General features: G+C 54.7%; 1 long non-coding RNA gene and 1 pseudogene across 1 annotated transcript; one reads left to right on the top strand and one right to left on the bottom strand.

Moving 5' to 3' along the window:
- LOC131559613 (zinc finger protein 850-like) overlaps positions 1-23,458 on the bottom strand; it is a 331,042-nt pseudogene that overhangs the window by 293,696 nt on the left and 13,888 nt on the right.
- On the top strand, positions 9,959-10,785 carry LOC131559868 (uncharacterized). Its single transcript, XR_009274929.1, has 3 exons — positions 9,959-10,036; positions 10,319-10,466; positions 10,716-10,785. It is a non-coding gene; the product is annotated as an uncharacterized LOC131559868 (long non-coding RNA).

The following is a 23,458-nucleotide window of genomic DNA, read 5'->3' as shown; positions in this document are numbered from 1 at the left end:
GCTCTGAGACAAACAAAAGAAAACTTAGATCTCCTCCAGCCATAGTTTTGGCAAAATCATAATTGCCCTCAGTACTTGAGGCAACTGTATAGAAAACCAGGCATTGTAAACATCTCCTTCCATTCAAAGCAAAGGTAGTCTTTAGCATTAACAAATGGAATTGATTTAGTGATTTATAGATGGAAAAAAATACCATAGGAACTATTCAGTCCCCAGCCAAACCTCTTAAAAACAGAAGAAAATCTTTCACAGCATGAGGCTGTGCCACCATTCCAGTGAGTGGCCCACAGGAAAACAGTGAAATTGTCCAAGCGAGTGCTGACCTGACAGAAAGGATCACTTTCATCTTTGACATTGCTGACTGCTACAGCCGCTCTTCAAACAGGGGCATTTGAATCCAGCTTTCACGTTGCTTGTTCTCTTCACAGATTTTTGAATATTTTGTCCTGAGAATATCTGACAGCCATAAGAAAGTGAAGCAGAGGGTGCTGGACGTGCTGGCTGAAATCACAGGGGCCCTGAATGATGCCTTGAACCCGGTGATCATTGGTTTGGTGGAAGGAATAACAAAGAACCTGAACTCAAAGGATCCCAGGGTTCGTGGGGCAGCTGTGAAAGCACTGGGAGAATCCATTGCTCATTTGGGTAAGGCTGAGCCCTGGCAGGGACTCTCCTCAGCTTCGTCTCTGTCTCTCCTGCACAAGAGAGCGCTGAGTGCCTTGGCAGCTGCTCTTGTCTGTGGAACACTGCAGCTGACACCCACCAGAGGCTGTGCAGGTGCAGTCCTTATGCACCATCCCCAACAGGCTGGAATGGGATCAGCATTTCCCAACAGTGCCAGGAGCCCTTGGCTCTGTGCTGCTTGTCTGAAGAGCAAGTCCTGGACTACAGCTCTGCTACAGTTCAGGGGCAAAGGGGGTTTGGAGTTTGCTTGGGCCCCATCTGACTTCCCAAATGAACAGCTTTGCTGTTGGCATGAAGGGACACTGACCCATCAGAGCTTCTGCAGAGCAGCCACCTGGGAGGCTCTACATCAGAGGCATTAGCTGCCTATTTTCCACTTTTCTTCTTTGTCTTCTGTTTTCAGAGGGGAACTGATGATTCACCAAGTCCATTTCTTTAGAACAAACAGGTATAAAACCAGCTGTCAATGATGCCTTGTTCAAAATGTTGTTTTGCATGGGGCAAGATGGCCACAGCAATTAACTACATAGGCAAGGGCTGCTGTAAATTCCTTTGCCACACAGATTTATGTCAGCTCTGAGAATGCTGCACTGGGAAAATAGGGCTGAAAAAAGGAGTGTTGAAGAGGCAGGTCTTCAAGGGGAGCTTCCACTTTCTCCTCCCCAGCTGTTCTGTGAACTCAGGAACTGCCCGACTCAGTGCCTTTCTGTGTCCCAAGTATGGGGCTCTTCCTTTGTGCTCTGGGATGCAAAACCTTTTCACTGCTTCCATGTGACTGAACTCCTGAGGTCCCTGATGTGAAATGTTTTAACACAGCTCCTGCTACAGCAGACAACTTTGGATTTACAACTGTGAGAGGAGAGCTTTTCTTTTGGAATTTAAAACCCTGCCAAGTAGGCTGGAAGGAAAGAAGAAAAGGATTCAAAACACAGCAGAAATGTACTTTATTTTATAAAATGGGGTTGGCCCTGCCCTTTCTCCTATGACCTGAGCAAAGTGAGCAGAAACGTGTGTTTCCCTTGTAGATAAAGTGTCCCTGCTGAAAGAGTTCAGCTACCAATGGAATCACCTGAGTGGCCAAGCCCTGCTGGATGTCACCGAGCGTATCACAGGCTTGGCCTCCCCTTCTGAGCCCAGAGCTCTTCCCAGGGAGCATTTACAGGGAATGCCTGTGAGCAGACAGCAGAGCAGCTCCTCCAAACCAGGAGGTGCTGAGCTTGTCCCTGCTGCCCCATGGCCAAGGCAGGTGGGTTTGGCAGGTTTTCCCTGGCTGCTGCAGAGCTGGGCAGCACCTGAGATGGGGGCAGCGCTCGGCCTGGGGCTGAGCTCTCACTGGGGCATCTCAGAACCACCTCCAGCAAAGGGAGGGCTAAAAATGCCCCAGCTGGCTCCTCTCTGGGAAGCACAGGGACATCTGTGATCTTTGAGGGGAAATGGTGGCCAATGCTGTTTAAGGGCATCCCTTTGTTTTGTCCTCACAGAATTCTTGTTTTTCTCTTGGAAAGTTTTGAGGCTGAACCGTGCAGAGCCTGGGGGTCACAGCTTAGTCCAGAACTCAACAGAGGTACCAGAGGCACGGGTTTAGTGCAAGGCAGCCTCTGGGGCACAGGGACAGAAGAAGAGTGCTGAGGCTCCCTGCCTGTGCTGTCAGAGGGGCCTTGGACTGAGCCTTTCAGGGTGTGCAAACAGTGTCTGCCTGTGTCAGCGCTGCCCAAAATGCTACAAATGCAGCTGATAATTGATTCCTCAGTGGAGCTTGCTATGTCAGCAAGAGCCAAGGAATGGAAAAAGGATAATCTCAATGTATAATAGAGAAGATGATTGATAGCCTTGCTTTAACTGGGCTAAATCCACTGCTAAATATGCCAACATCTTTGAATGCAAGGTTTAATAACTTTGTGTCTTCATTAGGCATCTCAAAAGCGCATGTTCTGAGATTGGGAATGTCAAAGGCCCTTTAAAGAGCATTTGAATAAAGTAGATCTCCAGCAACAGGGAATTTAGTTTAGCAGTTCTTTTGATCTCTTTTTCAAATAAAGGAATTAGCCATAAATTAGGACTACTTTAGAAAAAGCCGATATTCTCTCTGAGATTTAGTAGGAACAGACAGCTGTTCCTCACATTCAGTAGTCACCGATGTCTTTAATTGCATTTAAACTGAAATGAATTCCCATTTTAAAATGGGTACCATAACCCTTTCCCGCTTAGCAGAATTGGTTTTGGGTACTTGCAGGAGCTCTTTCAATGTTGATGTCTGCTGGTGGATTAACAGCATAGAGAAAATGAAGTCTCTTCCACCACAGAATATTAAATGGCTGCTAGATAACATTTTGTCTGATCAGAAAATAAGAATGGTCTCCAGAGCATTTCAGGTTTTCATCTCTTAGCCAAATCTGCCTGTTGCAAGGAGCCTATTGGTAGTAAGCTTTTGTCTATGTTTGATACAGTTCAGTTAAGAAAATGGGCAGAGAGATTTCAGAGACAATGGGAGAAAACACTCGTGTTTTGGTTACCTTTCAGTCCCCTGTGTAGCATTTCTCTTTCTCTATGCCCCTATTTGAGTGGACATTATAAGAAAAAATGCCATTAAGACTGAGAGGGGAAATGGCATTAAAATGTGGAGATGCTCAAATACCACAGGAATGGGGTCTGGGTAATTGTCTAAGACACCCTGAGGTTTGAAGCAGCTCTTTGTAGGAAGCCCCAAAAGCGTTCTGCCAAAGACACCAGCTGGCCACGGATGTTTCTCATCCAGCTGTCAGGCAGCAGCCATCTCTGGTGGGCTGGAGTTTTGAGGTGTGTTCTAATCCTGCCCTTTGCTGTGTGCCACTGAGCACAGGGAAGAGCCAGATTAGACATTTGGCACTTGACATCAAAGTTACAAAAATGGAATCATCCCTTTTATTAGAAATCTCTCCATTTCCTCTCTATGGTACATTTCCAAATCTTCAGTGCGGGTTTAGACAACTTCTTAATGGAAATCAAAAGCAATTGGACATTTCATTCATTGTTCATGCAGAGATTGTGAAATAATTTAGTAAAGGTAGGAAGTCTGCCGCAGGGACAAGGCTCTGGTTGGAGCAATTAGTGCTGAGGGGTTGGTGGTTCTGTTTCCAGGATGATCAGCTGCTTTGCCCGTTTCTGGACCAAGGGGCTCTGGGTGCTGTTTTGCTGCTCTTGGCCAGAGAGGCTGGCAAGAAGCAGAAGCAGAGGCAGATCCTTGTTGCAGTGAGGCTGGTGGGTAAGGAGCTGTGTCTCTGTCCCGGCAGTGCTTGTGCAGGGGGTTCATGCCAGGAGCCCTGAAGTCGTCCAGCGCGACGCCCTGCCCGTGCTCTGGTCCTGCCTGGAGAACAAGGCGCTGCCTGTGCGGAGCGCCAACGTCCGCACCGTGGCCACCAAGCTGGCCTCTGCCCTCTGCAAGGTGATGGGCACCCAGCTGAAGGAATGTGCTGCCAGCAAGCCTCCACATGTGCGGGAAAACCTCCCCAAAATGCTGGGCTGGTGAAGGCGAGATGTTCTCCAGAAAGCTGAGGAAGCACTGAGTTGGAAACCTCTGGATTTGCCTTTTGAGCTGCGCCAAAAATGACAAAATCCTAAGGAAGGGTGTGCATCTGCCCCCACTCTCTCCATCACATTTCCTAGTCATGGCATGGGGGGCCTGAAGCAGCTCCAGATTGAAGACAAGATGAAGGGCAATCATGGCTCAGCCTCACACAGAGGTGAGGGGGGAGCTGGGCCAGTCTCTGCTGGCAGGAAGGGTCTTGTGGCAGCCCAGAGAGGCTGTGCACATTGCCAGGGAACAGCTGTGCCCTGCACGTGCCCCTGCAAGGAGCTGTGCTGCTGCCAGTGCCCCTGGAGCTGTGGGGCTGCTGAGCTGTGGGGCAGGCAGAGGAGCAGGAGGGTGCATGTGCAGCTGAGCCATTCCTGGAGAGCACAGGGCTCTGGGCTCCCTGCTGTCCCAGGGCAGCCCAGAGGCCAGGCTGTGCCTGTGCCAGCTCTGGGCAAGTGGCTCAGGGTTTGCCCTGGCCTGCCTCAGTGTCTGCCAGCAGGAGCATGTTTCCCTGTGCAGCTGTTTAGACATTTCCAGGAAATGTGTCCCAGGAATTATGTAGCTTCAGATGCTTTAGGTTTACATGGTGGCCTCTGTTAAAGTTTGCCTCTCTGTTAAACTTTTTGTCTCCATTTTGCAGATCTGGCTGGTTACAGTCCTACCGAGAAGTTTTCTCCGGACACTTCCGATGTTCCCTCACCCACAAAGTCCTCGCCTCCCGTCCAGAAGAGCTCTCTTTCCTCCCAGCTCAGTAAGAAGCTGCCGCCTGTGTGAAGAGTGTTTGAAGAATAGGATTGATGCATTAGGCTTGATAGTTACAGCTGTACATACGTTCTGATCTTTAGATGTAGTTTTGAATTAATGTCTTTTGATTTTGTCTTTAAGTTTTGATGACATATTTTTAATTGTATATATTTTATTTTGATGATGAAAAACAAAAATAAATAAATAACATTTAAATAAACCAGGAGGAGAATGTGAGACCATGACCTGCTAGCCTAGAGATTATGGGAGTGCAGCTCATTCAGTGTGCCAGTGTCTCACCACATTCTTTCCTCATTGGGCCTCTCCTATTCCTCTTTGGCCATGTTTTCTTTGTGTCATTTGTGCTGCTGTTTTCAACTTCTCATTGTAACAGGGCCACACCTTGACATGTTTGGGGGACAGTGGATCCAAAAGATCCTGTATAGTCAAAGGTTTTCTACCTAGGTGTGTTCTGTGCTCACCAAAGGCCTGAGCAAAGAAATCAAGAGAAGTGTGCCCAAATCCCAAAGCTTTGCTCCTTTGCAATCTCCCACAGATCTGGCTCACAGGTGTCTTCAATCACAATTCCATAGGTAAGAAGAAGTCATGGATTTCACTGGGAAATGATGCACTGCTTTGGCAAAGTCACCTGTATGTATATTTACCTGGGACAGCACTCCAGCTGTGTTTGCACCTTGTTTGCAGAAGGATGAGTGCCCTGGGAGGCCAATAACAAGTGACAAGGGCTCCTCAAATCTACACTGCAGCCTGGGTGCCATTCAGCCCAGAGCTAGGAGATCATTTGTTGCCATGGACCAGTGCTTGCCAGTGGAATGAATTCCTGCCCAGCTGGAAGAAGCAATTCTGGATTCAGCTCCAGCTGTTGGTGGTCTGCATGATCATTGACAATGATGCCCTTCCAGAAATTATTCTGCAGTTTCCTTTCATAGTCATTTGAAGCTTTTAAACTTCACATTTCAATTTGCTTTGCCTTAGGGAAAAAGACTTCTGGGCCCAGTGCAAACTGTAACCTTTTGGCAGCCAAGTCCTCAAGGTTGCCAGCTTCTGATGTTACAGAATGTCACCTGGCTGAATGAGTTTGCTTAGCTCTGGGTCTAGTCCTGGCCTAGTAAAACAGTTGATAGCTCTATACCTTCCTTTCTCTTCCTCCCTCTTTTTCCTTATTTTTCCCTTTCCCCCCAGTTCCTCCTCAATGCATTTTGCTGTGGTTATTCAATAAAGGTACATTTGTTTTGGTTATAGCAGCAACTCCCTGTACCGTGTCGGTGTTTTTTGCACTCTGAGATCAACCCACAAACTACCACAAAACCCGTTTGTAAGGACAGATCGTGACACTTGTATACATACTATAGAAACCTTCTATCAAACCTTAAAAATTCTCTACAAATTCATTTCCAACATTACTGGGCCTGGCACCGCCCAGATCTGGTGTTTGCTGCCACCACCAGTGCCCAGATCTGGAAATTCCCTTGTTCTGGCAGAGCCAAGTCCAGCAATTTTCTGGTAAAGAAAGTCAAAATCTGGCAATTTCCCAGTGCTGGCACCAGCAATGCCAAGATCTGGTGTTTGCTGCCACTGCCCGTACCCCAGTCTGGACATTTCTTATTCCAACACAGCCAAGTGCAGCAATTTTTTGGAAAAAGAAGACAGAAGGCAGCAATTTCCTGGTGCCAAGACTGTCACCACCCAGACCTGGTGTTTGATGGCACTGCCCATGCCCAGATCTGGATATTTCCCTGTGCCAGCACAGCCCAAGTGCAGCAATTTGCTGGCAAAGAAAGCAAAACCAGGCAAATACCTGGTGCCTACACTACTCCGATCTTGTGTTTGCTGACACCATCAGTGCCCAGATCCGGAATTTTTCAGATGCCTGCACAGCATAATTCCAGCAATTTCCTGGCACAGAAAGTTAATATTTGGCAATTTCTCAGTGCCAGCAAAACCCAAATGCAGCAATTTTCTGGCAAAGAAAGCCAGAACTCGGCAACTTGCTGCTACTGGGTCTGGCACCGACCACATCTTGTGTTTGCTGCCCCAGTACCCAGATTTGGAAAATACCTGGTGCCAGCACAGCCCAAGTCCAGTGACTTGCTGGCACAGAAAGCCATAATTTTGATATTTGCAGGTTCTGGCTCCAGCACCATCCAGCTCTGGTGTTTGCTGGGACCGCCAGTGCCCAGATTTGGAAATTTCCCGATGCCTTCACAGCCCAGGTCCAGCAATTTGGTTTTAGCTAGCTTAGGCAGAGAAGTTCCTCAGACTGTGGCTTTCCTTTTTCTTGGAATTGTTTAAACCTGCTCTGGAATGAAAACCCAGAAAAACACCGGCAGCAGCTCACACTTCTGGCCCACTGAGCTCTGGGACGCTGCATTCCAGAACCAGAGGGACTTAGAAGAGACCAAGTGAGCCAACTACAACCCACAAAAAGGACTTTCTGAATTTGCCATCTCTTCAGCACTGTCAGAGGTTTTATTTAATATTATTCATTTTTCATGCTTGTGATTACTTTACTTGTGAAATAAAGTGGGGATTTTTCACTTTTCTCAAGGGAGGTCTTTTCCTGAACTAGTAGGGGGAGGGGCCGCTTGAACTTGCTTTCTAGATGGACCCCTTTTGGAGGTTTCCTCCCAAAATTTGCCCTAAACCAGCACAGTCACAATGAAAATTTCATCAGTGGCGGAATTTCCTGGTGGAAAGTCTTGTGACAGAAGCTTGACCTTGCTCTCCATGAGAGATTCTTGGGAAGAGCAGACAGGAGAAGATTCCTGGAAAACTGAAACAGCTTTCCAGAAGGGAAATGAAAATGAAAGAAACAATCCAAGATGTTTCCCTCTATTTCTATGCTCCCCTTTTCCATGTTGCATCCCAGTAATTCCAGGTGCACCTCACCTCTGAGATCATTGACTTAGTGATTTTTAGATGGTCTAAAATCCCATGAGCCACACACAGTTTTCCTTCCCCTGTTTTTACTGGAAAGCAACACTGGAGATGTCAGTGCAGTGCTGGGCTCAGGTAGGAATCCTACCCCAAGGGAAGGTGGCCCGACAGTGTTTGCCCCTCAGCAAGGACAATGCACAGCAGCGAGCGAGGGGATGGCTGTGCCAGTGCGCAGGAGTCAGGGCTCTGCATCCGGGCTCAAGGCTGCAAAGTTCCCGTGTTTGGGCAGACGGAGGGGCTGTCCCCGGGGCGCGCGGGGCTCGAACGTGGGGCTCGTGGGGCGAGCGGGGAACAGACACGGGGACGAACGGCCCCGGTGCTTCAGTTGCAGCGGCGGCAGCGGCAGCAGCAGCAGCGGCGGCAGCAGCAGCGGCGAGAGCAGCTAAGCAGACAGTTTAAAACACGCTTTCTCCTATTTTTCTTCCTCTTTCTCTTTGTCCCTTTCTTTCTCTCTCTCTCCCTTTCCCGCTGTCGGGAACCCTTCTCCCGGTGTCCCGAGTCCGGCGTCCCTCTCCTCTCCCCGCCCCCCTCTCCCCTTCCGGGCCGGGCCATGCCCCCGGCCCGCCCCCGGCCCCGGGCGGGGCTGCCCCGTGCCCGGCCCCGGCCGTCCCGCCGCGGTCTCGCCTCCGCCCGGCTCTGGCCGTACTGGCGGTGGCGCTGCTGGGCGGGCATCAGTGCCTGGTGCGGGGGCGGCATCGCCGCCCTTCGGCTCCGCCTGGCCCGAGCCCGGCCCCGGGCCCGAGGCAGGGTCCAGTCCCGGCCCCGGCCCCGGCTCTTCCCGGGGCTCGCGGAGGACACATGCGGCGCGGCCGCTCCCGCCGCCTCCGCTGCGGCTTCCCCGGCTCGAGCTCCGTCGCTCGGCAGCGCGGCCGCCGGCCCCGAGCCTCCCGTGCCGCGTTCCCGGGATCGAACACCCGGGCATGGCCGGCCCGGGGCGGGTGAGGGGCGCTCGGGGGCCGTCGCTGGCCCCGGGCCGAGCGCTGACCGCCGCGTCCCGCCCGCAGGGACGGCGCAGGAGGCCCTGCAGGAGCGGCACCGGCTGCGTTCGGTGCTGGGGCGCCAGAGAGCCTCGAGAGTGCCCAAGCTGGCCACTGTGGAGGAGGAGGAGGAGGAGGAGGAAGAAGGCCCTGGAGCTGCTCCAGCACAGGAGAATGAAGAGGCGGTGCCGTTCCATCCACCGCAGGAGGGTGAGTGGCAGAGCTGGGCTGCAGGACTGGAGCCTGCAGCCACCTTGGCCCCATGCCATGCCATCCCATCCCATCCCATCCCCTGGGAAAATGCCCATGGACAGGATGGAAGAGGGGCTGGGCAGACACCCCGCAGGGGCCATGCTCCATCCCCTGGGGCGTCCCGGGGCTCTCCCTGCCTGGGGAGTGCAGGTCTGGGCTGTGTTCTCTGGCCTCTCCCGCAGCCCCTCAGCTCTGGCTGCGCTCGCTCTTTGCCAGATGCAGCCCTGGAGCGCACACAGGAGCAGGAGCGCAGACGTGGCCGCTTCTGCAGCACAGCGCAGGTACCTGCAGCCACCCCCACCTGGGCTGGGCCTGCTGTCCATGCTCAGCCCAGCACCGTGTGTGCAGCACTCCATGCAACATCCCCGGCTTCTTGCCCTTCTCCTACAGCTCGTTTGCGATTTCATCAGGAGCATTTGGCAGGAAGAGACCAGCACCATGGGCACTGGGCTCAGAGCTCGCTCAGAGCTCCTCAATCATGAGACCAGTGCCGCCCTGCTGGATTTGCTCCTGGAGAAGGGTGTTGCCAGGCCAGAACAAGTAAGCAGCTGGGGCCAGGCTTCAATTCCCCCATGAGTCCTGTGCATTCCCCAGCAACGCCTGGTGGTCCCTGGGAGCCTTTGAGGCCATGGCAGTGCGCTGGGAAGGGAAGGACTTCTCTGGGGACCCTGGGGACATTGTTCCCTCTAGCAGCTTTCCAAGTCTCCCCGTGCCTTCTCCAGGTGCCCGCCATGGTGAGGTACATTCACCGCTGGCTCATGGCCAATGATTCTGCCGAGCACAGGCTGGACAAGGCCCTGCTGGATCTCACCGCAGCACACCCGGGTGACGCAGTCGTGACGCTCCTGCGTGTGGCCCCGTCCTGTGACAGGTATGGGGCCCACCTGCCCAGAAGGCTCAGGCCTTCCCAGCCCATCAGCCTGTACCACCTGTCCCAGGTGTCTGAGTTCCAGGGCCCTCTGGCTGCTGTCTTTCCCAGCCCTGGCACGTCAGCCCCCGAGCCTGCTGCCATGCTGCCTTGCTGCCCCTAAGGGCCCTGTCCCCACAGGGCAGTGGGCAGAGGCAGAGCCTGTGGTCAGCTGGGCCCCTGGGGATGCCCAGGCCACGGTGCTGTGTCTGAGACCGCCCCTGAGACAGAGCTCTAACCCTACAGAGCTGCTTTGACCATGTGGAAGACCATCATGGGCTCGCTCAGGACTGCAGAGCCAGTGCAGCTGATACTCCTGGATGTGCTGGGGAGCTGGCCAGAGCACAGCATGTGCACCTCTGATAGGGACAAAACGGGTGTCTTTGGCCTGGCTGTGAGTTTCTGACACTGGCCTTTGCTGGCCCCAAGGCTCCCTCTCCAGCAGCTCTCCTTCCTCCTTCCCCCACTGCATCTCCCTGCCTCAGGCGCTGGCCTGAAACCTGGCCCAGGGGCAGCTTCAGGCCCACCAGGCCCTGTGCTCCGCCTGCCAAGGTCTCTCGGGGCCTCTCCCTGCTAAGCTTGGGCCCCACCACACGGACACCTCGGCACTGAGTGCTGTCTCGGGGGGCTTTGTCCCTTGCAGGCAACCGTGGTGATGTGGAAGATCCTTCAGGAGGCCCCTGTCCCAAGAATAGTGGCTCCGCATTTCCCCCACCTGTTTGTGCATCTGCTCTTCCAAGTGTTCTTCAGCACAGAAGAGATGCCAGAGGAGGTTGATACCTTCTGGAAGCGATGCCAGGAAGAGCACGGCCTTGCCACCAGCCCCAACAGGTGCTCCATGCCACTCCTCCTGTCCCTGCCACATGGCCTGCGAAGGAGCCAGTGCTCCCAGTGTGACTTGGGCTTTGCTGTGCACACAGGTTTGCAGTGCAGACCCTGCAGTCCCTGCTCTGCCTTCTCCAGTGTGAGCAGGTGGTGATGTCAATGGAAGGCAAGCGTGGCTGGGACACGCTGCTCTGTGTTGATACCCATCACTCTGCCGTGGCTCTGCTGGCCGGGTGAGACACCCCCTTCTCCTCATTGCTCCTGGCATTTGTGCCCTGTGCCCGGGCTGTCCCACACAGTCCCCGTGGCTGTGGGCCAAAGGGATGAGCGACAGCAAAGCAGACTGGAAAAGGCTGGGAAAGGGGGTGCCCAGGAGCGGCCACACCTCAAAGGGCCCAGGTCCCCTGGCAGTGGGTGGTGGGGAAGGACAAGAACCATGTGAGTCAGTGCTGGGAGAGGCTTCCCCCCCCCCCCCGCCCCGGCTCAAGGTCTTAGTGACACTTTCCACCTTCCAGGGAGATGCGCCATGCATCCAGGCCCTTGTGTAAAAGGATCTTATGCTGCCTCCTTGAGATGCTCAGCAAAGAGATGCCATACTGGGATTTCCCTGCCCTGGCATTCCTTGTGGAGGTGAGCCTCAAGGCCAGCATGACCTGGCTGAGCTGCCTCCCAGCTCTCTGCCCTCTTGTTGCCGCAGCCACCTGGGACGGTGCCCGTGCTCTGTGCTGCTGCCTGGGCTCAGCCCCGTGCGGCTCCGGGCTCCTGCCGGCCGGCTCCCCCGTCACTGCCCTGTGTCTTGCAGGTCCTCGAGTGCCTGGACTTGAGGGAATGCAGGGACAGCATCATGGATCTTGTCTTGTCATGGCACCTGCAGAGAGACCGCGCAGACATTGGCAGCCAGCTGCTCAGGGCCCTTCTCCCGCTCAGGGACCATTCCCCGCTGGTGAGAAGGGGGCAGTGGCTGAAGCCGTGCAGGCAGCGTGGGGCTGGGCAACGCAGTCGCTTGGCCTTGCCTGGCCTTCGGGCGCTGTGGCAGTTGCTCCCAGCTCTCCTGCCTCCCGCTTCAGCTGCCCCAGTGCTTCAGGACAGGCCTTTGGCCTCTGGGCCCTGCGGCAGCAGGGTGGCCTTTCACAAAGTCGTGTTCCACACAGGCCGAAAGAATGTGGAGCCTGACCAAAAGGCTCGTGGAGCTCCTGCGGCTCAGGATGACCACCATGCTACTGGGCTATCTGTTCCTGGATAACGGTGCCCGCATACCCAGTCCCATTGCCCTGCATTTGGCTAAGGTGTTCCTGCCACTCTTTGACCACGTAAGGCTCTGTGCCCCCAGCCACGGCCACTGGCTGCTGCCTGGACACTTGGTGCCCCGTGCAGATGCAGGCCTGTGCCAATGTGGGCCAGAACCAGCTGATGCTGAGCTCTTGCTGCCTTCCTGTTCTACAGGGTGATAGCCAGGTGCAGCAGTTCTCCATGATTGTCTTTCACACCTTGATTTCTGCATTAGAAGAAGAAGGAAAAAAGCCCCTGATGACACAAGTGTGGCAGAGCCTGCTCCCACTGCTCTTCCACTGCCATGATGAGAATCTGCGTGTGGCACAGGTGAGGACTCATGGGCTGCTGCTGTCCCCCTGGCAGGGGGCTCGGCTGCTTCCTGCCCTGCGCCTGCTGGACTGCAGCCTCCTCCAGGCTGCGGCTCCTGTGCCCTGGGCTCTGGGGCCATGTCCGCATCTCTGCTGCTCTCCAGACTTCTCGGGAAACGCTGCTTTGTGCAGTCAAGTTCCTGAAAAGGAAAGCTCTTGAAAAAACTGTGAAGAAAGAGAAACTCTCCAAGTTCACTGAGCTCCTGGTAAGGAGGGCCGGCATGCCCCAGCCTCACCCTGGAGAAGGCCCTGAGGGCGGTGCTCAGTGTGCAGGGCTGTCAGCTGTGCCCCTGCCCGCTGCTGCAGCCAGAGGCCCCGCGGGCTCTTCTCCAGGCTCCCGTGCGCCCGAGCCGGGTGCCCATGGAGCCCTGGCCCGGCGGGGCTGCGGGGCGGGCCGGCACCGCGGCTCCCCGGGCAGCAGGCGGCCCTCTGCCCCCTCCTCTCGGGAGCCCTGGCCGAGCCTCAGGGCTGTGCGGGCAGGGGAAGCCGGGGCTGGGCGCAGGCAGCACCCGGCCCAGGGGCTGAGCCCGCACCAACCCTTCCCTCCTGCCGCTCTCTGCAGCTGGCAGAGGACAGGAGCCGAGCGGCCGAGCACCTGCGCTGGGTCCTGCGCTACCTGGAGAGCCCACAGGAGCCCCTGCGAGCGGCGGCCATCAGGTTCATGGGTGAGTCCCGAGCCCGGGCTGCCCCTCCCCTCCCCGGCCCGCCGCAGCTCGGCCCCAGCCCCGCCTGCTGCCCCGGCAGCGCCAGCCGTGCCCTGGGGCGCCGTGGAGCCCCGCCTGGCCTGGGCATTGCTGCTGCCGCCCTCTGGCAGCCGTGCCCTGGGGCGGCAGCGTGCGGCAAGGGCCGGGCTGAGCCCTGCCGGGCCAGCAGCCCGCGTGGCCACAGCGCCGGCAGCGCCGCTGGCAGGGAGCTGTGCCGCTGGGGCCGTGACAGGCTCTGTGTTCACAGGCATGGCCGGGCGGCACCTGAGGGGGCAGCAGCAAGAGCTCCAGCTGATCTGCACTGGTGAGTGATTGAGGGCAGCGGACTGACCGTGGGGGCTGGAGGGGGCAGCTGCAAGCCCTGCCCCGGCTGCGGAGGGCTCTGCTCCCATGGGCAGAGCACACGGAGCTTTCAGGGCCCCGTGGGCCATTGGTGGCCAGCAGCTTCGGGCTGATCCCCTTGCTCCCTGCTCCCTCCTGGCCATGGCAAGAGCCGGCTGGGATGGCCCTTGCAGGGGGCTCTCCTGGGCTCCCCGCAGATCTGGCTCTGACCGTGCCTCTGTTCCTCTCTCTTGCAGCCCTGGAACGCCTGACGGAGGACAGGAGCAGTGCCGTGTCGCAGCTGGCACTTGAAACACTGCATGTCCTGGGGGAAATACAGCGTGGGCGATATTCCACCATCCAGAGGCTGCAAGATCAGCTGCACAGGGCATGGAGGGCCCGGCCTCGTCTGTCGGGGCTCGGCTGGCTGTGCTGCCAGAAGACTTAGGAGAAGAGCTGATCCTGGAGGCTGTCTTTGCTGGGGCAACCTGAGCCAGGGGTAATTTTCCTTTTCTTTAATATTTTTCTGTTCTTCTTTTCATTGTTTTATCTATATTGAAAATAAATAAATTATAGGGTATATATAATTATATATATTATTATAGATTATAGATTACTGTAAATAATTATAGAATGTATTATGATACACAGACTGCCAGGAGCTTTTCTTTGCTGCCCAGGGTCTGCAGGGCAAGAGGCAGGAAAGGGTGAAAAGGGTGCTTGTGCTCAGCAGCACAGCAGGCTGAGGGGTCCTGAGGCCCTGAAAGGGGGAAAAGGTTGCTTGTGCTCAGCCAGCTGCCCAGGCGTGCAGCGGCCCAGGGGAAATGGCCAGAAGCCCCTTGTCCTGTGGTGGTTCTGCTGAAGCCTTTGTGCTGCCCACCGAGCGGCTGGGCAGGGGCCGGGGCTGCGGGGATCCCTGTGAGAGCGGTGCCTGGAGATGGCCACAAGCCCTGTGCCAGGCAGGAAGCGCCATCCGTGTCCTCCTGCCCGTGTGCTGCTGGCTGCCTTGCTGAGGGCTCCCAGGTGCCTCTGGATGGGGCTGCTCTGGAGCTGCTGTGGGGCTGCGGCGCTGCTGCCGGGCAGCTTGGCCGGGCTGGGGCAGCCCCTGAGGGGCTGGGGCGCTGGCAAGCCCTGGGCAATGGGCTGTCAGAGGCCACAAGCAGCCCCCTGGCAGCCGCCTTGGTCCTGACAGAGTTGACTTGCAAGAGGGATCCCGGGCACTGTGGAACTAACATCATCGGTGTTGTGGGAAACCCAAATGCAGGGAAATCTCAGACCTTTGGTCTTGTCAGCAAAGCTTAGAATTAAGCACAGGATTTGATCTGAGACCTTGGAAAGGGCTTCCAAACTTAGGTGCTAGAAGCGAGAATGCAGATTTCTAGTTTCTAGCAGAGACACGGGGAGGAATGTTGAAGTGGAGGAAAGTTCAGAGTTTTAGAGTCCAAGATCTAGAAAAAATAAAAGTAGTTACAATGGAAAACAAGAACCTTAGGATGCAGTGCTGTAGGTTTGTGTGTCATAGCATGATTGGCTAAGGAAGCTTACACTGTAGCATGAGTCCCTAAGACGAAATATTGAAGGGTTGGCTCCAAACCACAAATATCTTTGTTGGCCGTGTCTTCTTGGCCAAGAAATCCTTCAAAGCTCTTGTAACTACAAGTCTTGCGGCCCTGTGAGCCATGCGGTGGAGATGTGAGCCAAACTCACCCTTCCTGTCTGTGTAGAAGTGAAGAAAATGCAATGGCATCATGTAAAAAACTGAGAGGTGTGCTCTCTAGCTCGTTCCAAACTCCTTCAACTCCTGCAGAGTGGGATTTAGCTACAAAGAGATGACAAGGACCCTTAGTGCTGCCTCTTTGACTCCAGAGCAGTTGTAGAATCTTTCACATAAGCCTGTGTAGATATGTGCCAGAAATGGATCATTGGAAGAAACTTTCCCAAGTGACTTGCATGGAGGTTTGTTTGAAGGGTATTTGAGGAGAAAGCCTCCCAGCTAGGGTCTGGGCTTTGGCCTAGCTGTGTCCCCTGCTGATTGTCAAGTGTGCCATCAGCAGCAGGGCTTTCTGGGCTAAAAATGTCATCAAGTCACTTGGACTTGCTCTTTTATTGCCTCTAAAAGCTGGACACAATTTTGGGGCAAATTTGGAGACCGCATCTATGGGTGAATGGAGCTCCTAGGATTTTCCCAGTTGCTGGGAATGGTTCTCCAGGTCCCTGGAGTATCCATCCCATCTGGTTTTGCTTGTCGTGGTTCCCTGACAGCTGGGGCCCTGGGCAGAGCCCTGAGAGCCTGGTCTTCCCCCAGGGAAGGAGAAGAAGCCCCTGGAGAAGCTGTACCGGGTGGGGATGCTGCTGCTGCTGCTGCTGCTGCTGCTGCTGCTGCTGCTGGAGACAGTGAGGGTGACATCAAGGATGACAAGCTCTTCCTCAGCCTGGCCACGGGAGGCTGAAGGTGATGCACTTTGATTCTGGCACCTTCTTCAAAGCCAAAGTCCACAGGGAATTTGCAGATGAGTCCCCAGCCAGGGAAATTCTGCCAGATTTGGGCATGGCCCAGCCTGGCTGGGAACCAAAGGCTCCCCCTTTGCTGGGGCAGATGCAACTCATTCTTCAGTGGCTGCCCAGCTGCTTTTGGCAGGGCTGGGGCATGGGCTGGGGTGGGTACGAAATGGGAGTGGGCTCCTGGCCCTGCCAACAGCCCCCAGCACCCACCGTGCCCCGGGCTGGGGCTGGGGCAGCCAGCCCGACACAAACAAACCCCCATGGTGGGAGCAGAGGTGGGGCTCCAGAACCCATGCTGGGGCTGCTTTGCTGTGCAAGCAAGGAAGGGCTTGGGCTGCTCCACTGCCCTTGTTTGCTTTGGGGTCACTGTGATTTTGGGGGACAGTGCAGGGGGGAAGAGAGAAAGTGTGGGCTTCCCACAGCCATGGCTGGGTTTTTCCCTGGCATGCAGGGGTTGGGCCTTCCTCAAGGCCCTTACAGAGACAAGAGTTTTTACCGTTTTACTTGTTTTCCCTTTTTGCATCTAATCTCTTTTCAATAATGTGTTGTTTGTTTTAGCAGAGGAAATGTTCCAGGTGATCCAGTGTGGATGGGGAAGTGCTGGGGAGCACCTGTGGCGTGGATGGGCCGTGCCCTTGGAGAAGGCTGAGGCCATGGTTTGGGAGCAGCTTTTCTTGCAGCCGTGGCTGGCGTGAGGTGGATCCCTGTGTGCTTGGCAGGGTGGGATCAGAGCTTTTGGGAGCTGGCAGCGAGCACAGGAGCATCCTGCTCTGGGCAGCTGCTGAGGGCTGGATGTGCCCTGGCTGGCTGCAGGCTGGGCACATGTGCTGCCCTCCTGCTCTGTGCCAAAGGCAGCAGGGATGGGCAGCTCTGGGCACAGCCAGCATGGCCTGGGCACCGCAGGCCTTGGCACAAGGGCACGGGAGCCCTCAGCTGACAGGCACTTTCTGCTTTCTCTCCTTGCAGCCGGGCTCTGCGGGTGCTGAGGCTGCTCTGGGCTCTGCCAGGGCTCTGCTGGGCTCAGCCCTGGGCCCAGCTGGGCTGGCTCTGCCCTCACATTGCTCTGACAGCTCTGCATCAGACGAGCCCCTTGCGAGCACAGCGCCTGAGCTTTCTGCTTTGGCAGGTGAGTGAGACACTGCTGCAGGGCCCAGAGATTGCAGCTGGGGACACACATGCAACTAGCAAGGACCCAAACTCTCCACAGTCCCGGCTGAACGCCTGGATCTGCACAGGGTGTTCTGTCTGTCCCATTCTTCCTTCTTGATTGGCTGGAATTGTGCAATTGCACTTTCTTCCTCCTCTAGAAGTGCCACGAGTGGGCCAAAGCTGGCGAGTGGGCCGTGCTCCTGAGGCAGTGCAGTCTGGAGCTGGTGGATGGAGAATTGCCCTTCTGCACTGCCAAACCAGGGCAAAAACATGTCAGTGGGACTTTGTGTCTCTAAGAAATCCCTGACAGTTTCAAAGGGAATGTGCAGCTCATTCCCAGGCTGAGAAGGAAGGTAATCTTCTAAAGGATTTGGGCTTTGACAGAGTTTCCATTCCCAGTCCTGCTTGGAGCTGGAAGGGCACAAAGCAATTTCCTCTTGCTTCAACCACAATTTCAAATACAAATTTCAAATGTTTGGAAACAAAGCCCAAAATCTTTTAAAAGGCTGCTGAGGTCAGTAAGATGGATGCACGCCATCGGCACATTTACAATGTAAATAACTGAGTTGTCTTTTTAAAAAGATCATTTACCTCTTAATGCAAAGAATGTAACTTGGCATTTATGTTTTGATTTTTTCAGTAACTGTATGTTATGTTTTTTCTCTTACACTTGGATTTTACTCTTATCTTTTACAATTTACCTATTTTTCTTTTTTCCTTTTTTTTCCTTTCAATAGAAAACATGTCCTATCAAAGGAATGTCCGTTGCTCATGGTTCCCGTGTGGAGCAGCTCCCTTCCTGCTGGCTGAGCTGCTCAGGCAGAGCCCGGCAGCTCCTGGCCCTACAGGGCTGAGGCTTTTCCCCATTGCTGGGCACAGACTGATGGAGCAGCACTGCTGAACACGGGCACACAGAGGGACCAGCAGCAGCTGCCTTTGGCCACCTGAGGCTCCAAGGCCCAAACTCTGAGCAGCCAGGGCTGGAAGAGACTGGCAGGATCTGATCCCTGATTCTGGGCCAGGGCTGCACAAATGACCCCACAGCAGCAGCAGCAGCAGCAGCAGCAGATGGAGCTGACTTTGAGCACAGCCCCTGCCCCTCTTCCCTCCAGTGTGCAGCGGTGTCACAGCAGCCTGAGGCACCTGGGAGCCCCCAGGGCCAGCAGGGACTGGAGATGGCAGCCCTGGGCTCCTGGAGGCTGTGCAGGGAACGGAGCTGGGCACTCCCTGTGCATGGGGAGCTTCCAGATGGAAAAGGCTGCTGTGCCCAGGCAGCTCCAAGGGCACAGAAAGGAGGCTCTGGAGCACTGGATCTGTGCCAGTGCCACAGTCCTGGGCAGCGGCCAGCGAGCCCTGGGGGAACAGAGGGCACAGCAAGAGGGACAGAACCAGGCAAGGGCAGAGACTGGAGAGAGCCAGGCCTGGAGCAGGAACAGCTGCTCCATTGCACTCTTGGAGAAGGCTCTTGGCTGGTTCAAAGCGCTGAAAGGCGTGAAGGGCAGAGAGCAGGCCACAGCAAACAATGGTCCTGTTTGCACAGCCTCCCCTCTCCGTGTCCCAGAAGGAATTGCATGGACTGTGTTCTTCTCTCCAAGCCGTCTCGTTCAGCATGAGCAGCTCAGCACCAGGAGCTGAAGGAGCTGAAGCCTCAGGCCACAGGAGCTGGGCAAGAGGGAACTTTTGGAGCAAAGTAATGCTGCTAAAATAGCCCCAGCTGAATGCTGTGGATAGAATCATGGAATCACAGAATCCTTTCCGTTGGAAAAGCCCTCTGAGCTCACCCAGTGCAGCCGGTCACCCATCAGTGCCAAGCCCAGCACTAAACCACGTCCCTGAAGTGCCAAGGCCTGGACACCAGCCCTGAGTGAGGCCTGGACAGCAGGCCCTGAGCCAAAGGTGGCCTCTGGATGAACCTTCCGAGCAAAGGTTATCTTTGTATCTGCTCCCTAATGAAATATGCATGGTCATTAGCCCTGTGATAGATGTAGCCACTCATTAGTGAGTCATGTATTGACCTTTGTGTATTTAGAAGCCAGACAAGGCCATGAAATCTGACATCTGGCCTTATTTGAGGCTGTATGGTCAAAGTCACCTCCCTTGGTTCCTCCTTGAGCCCTGGCCAGGCTTTGGGAGGGACCCAAGAGGAGGATGAAAGCAGATGTTGCCCACTAGCAGTGCTGTCAGTTTGTTCATTCAGCACTGTCAGAGCTGGGCCCTCTCCCAGCGGGGTTGGAGCCTCTCCTGGGGCTGGAGGCACCTGCAGGAATTCCCAGTGCCCAGGAGTGGCTCTGCAGCCCTTGGCTGTGACAGCTTCCCCAGCTGCTGTGTGGGTCTGGGGGATGGTAAAGGCTGAGGGTAAATGCTGCTGGATCTTTCTTAATCACTGCTGCAATCTTTGGTGGGGATGCTTTGGTGCATTGCTGAGCTGCTCCGTTTGTGATTCTTTGCTGCTCTGAAATGCAGGAAATGACACTGATTCCTTCAGCTGGAGTCTGTGTCTTTGGTGCTGACTTTGCCCACTGGTAAAACAAAACTGGCACAGTCTGGCCACATCCCAACAAAATGTCACTTGTTCAGTGTAATTGTGAGGAATCAGTCCCATCAGAAATTCCCAGCTGGGAAGCCCTTCCCTGGAGTTCCCTGGCTCTGGAGTGGGCTGAGGTCAGAGCCCCGTGTGGGAGCAGTGGGGCAGTTGGGTAAAAGAAGCTGCACCCCTGGATGGCTTCAAATGCATCCAAAAATTGCACATGGAAAAGGAAAAGACCTTGTGGGTTTGGGCAGACAAGGGTGAATTTGTTGAGAGTACATAGGAAACAGCACCTTCAGAAGGAACAATGCTTGTTGGAATGCTCCCACATGGAGCAACAGAAGAAGCTTTTAATCTTGAGCTCAGATGCACTTGTGCAAGTGAAATACCAATATAATAAATAACCATATACATATTTATAGGATAATAAGACTTTCATGTTTATATTTATAGATTTATATATATATATGTCTACATCTACATATCTACATATCTATATCTATATTTCTATATAAATATGTACATATAAAATGAGAATAATGTGAAATAGTGCTGACAATACTAATTTGGTATCTTTGGCTGCTCAGGGATGTAACACTAAATACCCTACAGGACAGGATCAGCCAGGACCCTCATGTCAGTGGTCAACTTTGGGAGATTAAATACAATAAAAAAGGGAGGAAGGGAGGGAATTGGCTATTTTTACAGGGTGTGCTGATACTGTGATGCAGATTACTTTGTTCCTGTGAAAAATACAGTGACTTTGCCTGCAGGGTTTTTAATGTACCAGACTATCCACAAGCTGCAGGATTGGTTGAAAGGGGGAAGGGGTTGTTAAAAGAGCAGGTGGAAAAATGAGGAGATGGGAACCTTTGTCCATGGAGAACCCATCTCCCAGATGTGCTCCATGCCCTTCACAATGGCCCACTGGGGAAATGGAACCCCCTGGCTGTGCACGGCTGCCCCCAGTTTGCAAATCCAGCCATGGGCAGTGAGACTTGGGCTGCCTGGGAAATTGTTCTGGCTGTGATGGCCCCTGGCAGGGCCAGCCCAGAGGCTGCAGGGCTGGGCCTTCATGCATTGGAATTCATTAGGACAAATTCAAAGCCAATGAGAGCTGTCAATTCTGAAACAGGAATTCAGATTCTTCCAGGACACTTTGCTTTGGTAACTGCTCCCTTGGAGCTTGGCCTTGCAAAGTGTTCCTGTCATGGCAGGAGGAACTGATGCAGAATATCCAGGAGAAATTACAGTAATTCTGTAAACAATAACAAATAAGATTGGATTATTCAACCCCATGACAGGGTAGCACAATTATTGATCTTGCAATTTTAAGAACAATTGTGAAAACAGGAGATCCACCTCCAGTCACCACCATTTGTGGAGATAAAGGGTTTGGATCCAGCAGCCCTAATAATGGAGCCAGAGTGTGGGTCCTGAGGCCAAATGGCCCTCCCAAGGCAGCTGAAGGAGCAGCTCCTGGGAAAGACAGCTCTGAGTCCTGAAACCTGGGCAGGAACAATGGGAATGTGTCCCTGCAGCCAAGGATTCTGTGTGAGAACAAGTAGATCTGACAGGATATTGTTTTACACATCCTGCCAGACCAAATCTCCCTGTTTGCCCCAAGGGCCCCTGTGGAAAATGCTCTGATCCATGGGGCTCCATGTGAAGGCTGCTGTGACACTGAGGGACTTGCACAGGAATTCCATCCAGGAGCCTGGGTACCCTCAGGGACTGGGACCCGGCCCCTTCCAGCCAGAGGGGAAAGGGCCCCCCAAGCCTTGTTAGCCACAGACAGCATGGTAAAGCTGAACAGCAAAGGGCCTCGGGGCATTATTCTGGAATTAAAAAGGTGCCAGCTCCAGGGATAACAGAGTTCTTGTTCCTAATTGGAATGAGATTGAGAAAAAAGAATGAAGAACGGTGTCGCTAAAGTACTACTGATGTCTGTAAGGTGTACCTTGATAGTCAGCCAGAATCTTTGTCTGCCACAAACACCTCTAGTGTTTCACCAAGGGATTGGTCATCAAAATGTAATGATGGGTTATGATGGATTGCTGAGCTTCCTTTGTAATTCTTTGCTAATGATGATGTGCTTTGCTGAGCTTATCCTTTTGTAAATCTCTGCAGCTGTGCATGATATAAATGACACAATTCCTTAAGCTGGTGTCTGTGTCCTTGGTAGTGACCCTGCCCACTGGAGAAACAGGGCCCCCTCTTGCCTAAGTGTTCCCTGAGAAGGCAAAAGCCCTCCCTCCAAAATTCCCCCCTTCCTCCCTGTTTTCCCCCTTTACACCCTGAGCATGATGTCATCTGGTCTGGGGTATGCCCAGGGTCAGGTGGGGTCCCCTGTCCTGGCTGTGTCCCCTGCCCACTTCCCCGCAGCCCCAGCCCCTCCCCAGCGTGGCTGACGAGGGGCAGGACAGGCCTTGGCTGTGCTGCAGCTCAGCAAGAACAAAACCATCTCTGCGTGCTCAGCCCTGTGCTCAGCACCCGGCCCAGCAGTGTCTCAGTGCCAGGGGCTGTGCCCTCAGTCCCTGCCGGGGGTTTCCATGGCAACTGCCAGGCCAGGTGACCCAGGTGTCCCCCCAGTGCCGGTTGCCATGGAAACAGTGCCCAGCCCCGTCCCTTTCTGTCTGGCTGACCTGGCCTTTGGCCCTGGCAGTGCCGGTGGCTGCTGGTTCCTGGTGCCAGAGCGGCCAGCGCGGCACAGGGCAGGTGGCCATGGCACAGCCCCCAGCAAGGGATCCCCTCTGGCTCTGGGCACTGACACCAGCCCTGAGCAAGGGGCCAGGGCAGCTTTCCATGGCCACAACCATCACAACGGCTCCGGGCAGTGGTTGCCATGGCACCAAACCAAGGAATGGGTCCCATTTCTGCTGCCATGGCACCCGGTGTCACCAACGAGTATCGCTGCAACTGTACCCGGAACAGACCTGGCACTGCTTTGTCCCAGGGTTGCCATGGCAGCTGAGGACAGACACAGCTGGTGCTCTGCAAGGGCCCTGGGGGAGACGGGAAGGAGCAGCAGAGCAGGGGCTGATCCATCCCCAGTGCGCTGCACAGCCCAGGGCAGGGTCCCAGAGCGTCCTCATGGAGCTGCCAACAACATCCCCCCTCTGCAGCCCTGGCCTCTCCACAGCTCACACAGGTGCCCCATCCTTGCAGGCACACACACGGCAGCACTGGCTCAGCAGCCCCTGTTTGCATTGCACAGAGCAGGGGGAGCACCACATACTGTTGGTGTGGGGACATGAACCTGAGGGAGCACAAATGTCATCAGCCCCTGGGGGCCAGCGAGGGCTGGAAGGCACCAGGGAAAACACTCAGCTTTGTCCTGGCCTCTGCAGTCAGCCAGAAAGTTTGTTCCCATCAGCTGGGACTTTCCTGTCCCACTGCAGACGCTGTTGCTCAGAGCCAGGGCTGCCTGGCAGCCAGCACCAAACTGCCCTGAGCATTTCCTTGGCTTCACCTTTTCTTTCTTTACTCTTCCTGATACAAACTTCTTCCTCTTGCCGATCCCTGTTCCCTCTCCTGCAAACAGCCCATCCCTGTTTACCCTTTCCTCTCTGGCCCCACTCCCCTTTGCAGTTCCTGACTTGGCACCATGGGAATGTCCCTTGGGCAGCAGGATCATCCTACAAGTGCTGCAGGAATTGTCTGCAGGCTCCTGCAGTGCCTGGTGCTGCTCCCTTGCCAGAGGCACCCCAGGCCAGGG

Source organism: Ammospiza caudacuta, chromosome 7 (genome assembly GCF_027887145.1).
Source record: "Ammospiza caudacuta isolate bAmmCau1 chromosome 7, bAmmCau1.pri, whole genome shotgun sequence".
Classification (NCBI taxonomy): Eukaryota; Metazoa; Chordata; class Aves; order Passeriformes; family Passerellidae; genus Ammospiza; species Ammospiza caudacuta.
The sequence above is the reverse complement of the archived record's forward strand: the minus strand, read 5'-3'. Positions and strand labels throughout refer to the sequence as shown.